At 40.3% G+C, this 4,051-nt stretch overlaps 1 pseudogene; it reads right to left on the bottom strand.

The window, feature by feature from the left end:
* Nucleotides 1–1,345: 1,345 nt before the first annotated feature.
* LOC129660010 (serine/threonine-protein kinase Chk2-like) lies at nt 1,346–3,025 on the bottom strand (annotated as a pseudogene).
* Between the last annotated feature and the right edge of the window lie 1,026 nt (nt 3,026–4,051).

Genomic DNA, 4,051 nt, shown 5'->3' with positions numbered 1-4,051 from the left:
ATCTTCATCTACCTCTTTTTAACTTTGCATATCTATTCTTTCTTTCTTTCCTTTCCTCTCAACATATGTTAGTTTTATTTTCATTGCTTTATTCCCCAATTGGTACCCTGCTCTAGTTCTGTTTCCAGTTTGTGCTTTAGTTAGTTTTTTTCTGGTAGATATAATTTTTGGTTTCCCTTGTTTGCTGGGTCAATCTATTGTACTTTATTTTTGTTGGACTGTCTTGATTTTGCTTATGGGTATGTATGTTTATGGGTATATATGTATATATTCATATGTTTATGGGTGTATATGTATATGTGTATAAAAACAACAATATTTCTTTTGTTATAAACCTCTGCCTCACGCTGGGATTTTGCAGTTCTGTGAAGTTTTGTTTTTCCTTTTTTTCTTTTCTCTTTTATATTTTTAGTTTTTTAAAAAACCTATTATATTTTTCTACATTTATGCCTTTGTCTTTCCTATTACTTTCCCCTTGCAGTTAATCTTTAATGTATATGATCTTCTTTATCTACCTCTATTTAACTTCACATATCAATTCTTTCTTTCTTTCTTTTTTTTCTTTCCTTTCCTCACAACATATTTGTTAGTTTAGTTTTCATTGCTTTATTCCCCATTTGGCACCTTGCTTTAGTTCCATTTTCCAGTTTTTGCTTTAGTTAGTTTTGTTAACTGGTAAATATAATTTTTGATTTACTTTATTTGCCGGGTCATTCTACTGTATTTTAGTTTTGTTGAACTGTTTTCACTTTGTTCATGGGTGTATACGTATATGTGTATATTCCATTATTTTAATTATTATTTGCTTGATTTTTTAACTGCCATTTGTCTCAGGTTCATCTTTGGTTTCTTGTTTTTGGATATTTGTTTTAATCTCACTTAATGCCATAACAAACCACTTGTGGAATCTTCATTCCTGAATCTTCATCCCTGAGCCTTTGGAGTGGGAGCACAGACTCCAAAACCCTAGACACCAGAGAATTAACCCTGCTGCTGCTGCTGCTAAGTCGCTTCAGTCGTGTCCGACTCTGTGCGACCCCATAGATGGCAGCCCACTAGGCTCCTCTGTCCCTGGGATTCTCCAGGCAAGAACACTGGAGTGGGTTGCCATTTCCTTCTCCAATGCATGAAAGTGAAAAGTGAAAGTGAAGTCCCTCAGTCGTGCCCGACTCTTAGTCTAGTTACAGCCAAAGTAGAAGCACCAGAAGTACACGTATCAAATACATACACACTAAAGGCATGTAGCTAAGAGCTGATCAACACGCAGAAGCACAAAGCCCAGGTTCCATCACATTTTGAATTGTGTATCAATGGTTGTGGAAAAGCAGCTGTTCCCATAATGAAATACAAACTATACAAAACATATTTAAAGAAAATGGCAGCAGAGGGGTTCAAGAAGGTACACTTCTTTAGTGGTCCACCAGTGTTCACGAGACAGCCGTGCACACAGCCAGGCGCTTCGTGGGGTTGGCATTCTCTGCTTCCCCTTCAAGAAGCCGCTTTTGACTTGTGGGCAGGGACCTGGGGCAGAGCCATCAACTTATCTTCTTCAGAAAGCAAGTTGTTAAATTTTCTCTTCATGTCCTCATCCTGAAGCCATGGGTGTCTTAAAGCCTCTTCTGTCATAAAACGCGCCTTTGGACCCACTATTAACAACTTCTTGATGAGATCCAGAGCCCTCTCTGAGACCTCTGCCCAGACTTCAGGAATGAAGTTGTATTTTCCACTGGTGATCTGATCCTTCAATGACACTTGAGTCTTATACTCAGAGAAAGGTGAATACCTACTAAGGCAAATGAAAAGAATAACTCCTAAACTCTAGCAGTCCACAGCACGGTTATATCCAGCAGTTCCAAAGGAATTAAGAACCTCCGGAGCCAGGTAGGTGGGGGTACCACATAAGGTTCTCATCAGAGAGGTCTCCCCCAAAATCTTGGACTACCCAAAATCAGTAATCTTTATAAGGCAGTCCTCTTTTGGAGATGACAGTAGAACATTCTCTGGCTTTAAGTCCCGATGTATATAATGCCATGTTCATGAAGGTACTGCATGGCCAGGAGCATCTGATAAAAATATAGCTTGCATGTGGCTTCTTTCAGGCGCTTATGCCCCACCACCCTGTCGAACAGCTCTCCTCCTTCCATCAATTCCAAAACAATATAATAATCTTTGGCATCAAAAAAGTCTTTAATCTTGATGATACAAGGATGATTTAGTTTCTTCAAAATTTCTATTTCTGTTTCAACATTGTGTGCCAGATCTTCCTCTCTCTCAGAGCCGATAGCAAACTTCCTCTTGCTAATGATCTTTATGGCCATTTTCTTACATGGCTTCCTCTCGAAAGCTAGCTTCACCTTACCACAGGCACCACTTCCGAGAGTTTTTAACATGATGTATTCGTCTCTTAATTCCTTGGGATACACTGACTGGTCATCTACAGTCAGATCAAAAAATACAAAAACTTTATTACTCCATACTGAAAGTGCAATTTCAGAATTGTTACTCAAAGGAAGGCGTCTTCCTTTCCCTACAAGCTCTCTATTTACAAAGGTTCCATTCCCACTGTGATCTTCTATGTATGTGATGTAAGAGTTTTTAGGACCCATTTCTCTGAAGATCCGAAAGTGCTTCTTGCTGGATGTATGGTATTTTATCAGTGCTTCTCAGCAGGGGCTCATCGAAGCAGTATTCAGTTTCTATCCCTCCCAAACCAGTAGCTGTCATTAATACAATCAAGATTGGAGAATCCATCTTGAAGGGTCCATCATCAAGCCCAAGGGGCAGGGGCAGGCTCCTCGGGTTCTTGGTCCTCCGGAATAGAATAGAGTTCCTGCTCAGACACTGTGTCTAAGGAGCTCAGCATGCCAGAGCTGGAGTGAGAGGACTGGCTGGACGTGCCCTGGAACTGCGAAGAGGAGCTGTGCGGCTGCAAGGAGGGACCTTGAGACTGTGAGAAACCGCCTTGGGACTGTGGGGAGGCGCTGCCGTGGGGCTGCTGACACTCCACGTTTGTCTCCCAAGACATCACCACCTCAAAAATAAGTGTCCCACAACCAGGTGAGTTTCAAGGAACAAGACTTAAAAGTCAACAATGAATGATGGGCATATTACAACAGCCAAAACAACACAAAAAAGATCCAGGACAAGCATGCTCTGCAAAAGTTAAGATTCCAACAGTCTACAGCTATCACTCTTCTGAGCTGAGTTTTTCTTCAGATCATTTTCACCTGATAAGTTTTTTGTGTGACAGCCACAAACCACAGGGGAAAGAAACAAAGAAATAATTTGAAGGCTATAAATAAGTGAAAAAACAAATATACTGAATTGGGGATGGGGAGAGAATCATAACAGCTTACACTCATCCAATTGTTAAAAATTAGAAATGGTGGTCCCTGGTGGTCCAGTGGCTAAGACTGTGCTCCCAATGCAAGGGGCTCCGGTTCAATCCCTGGTCAGGGAACTAGATCCCTCGTGCCACAATCAAAAAGATTCCACAGGTTGTCACTAAGACCTGGTGCAGCCAAATAAATAAATAAATAAATATTTTTTAAGAAAAAAGAAATGGAACCTAAAATGTATTCATTAATACAATCAACACTACACTTAAACTTCATATGTATTTTTGGAAAGCAAAGAAGGGGAAAGGTCAGGTGGTTTGGCATAGATGATGGGCAAAGAAAAATTCTACAGAAATTGGCTGCATCACCCCAGGGGTGACATTTACATAAAATGTCACTGATGCCCCTTACAAATCAGCTCCTGGAGGGTAGGACCCAAGTTCATTCTAGATTCCTAGATTCCAAACTAAGAGGTGGGCCACTTAATAACCCCACCTAACCCTTTGTGATGCTAATTAACTGTGCGGCTCATCTTTTCAGCTTCCCAAATGACCTCCCAGCACAACAGAAGGAACTATTCAGACACACAGTAACAGAGGTTCCCACCCTTGTTTTAGAATTAATTTCACAGTTAAACCCCAATAACAGAACCTACAGTAAAGTCAAAATAACTTTCAAACCCTAACTTTAAATCCCTAATCTGATTTTTTTTT

The sequence above is a fragment of the Bubalus kerabau genome, chromosome 9 (genome assembly GCF_029407905.1).
Source record: "Bubalus kerabau isolate K-KA32 ecotype Philippines breed swamp buffalo chromosome 9, PCC_UOA_SB_1v2, whole genome shotgun sequence".
Classification (NCBI taxonomy): Eukaryota; Metazoa; Chordata; class Mammalia; order Artiodactyla; family Bovidae; genus Bubalus; species Bubalus kerabau.
This window is presented reverse-complemented; position numbering and strand designations above follow the sequence as displayed.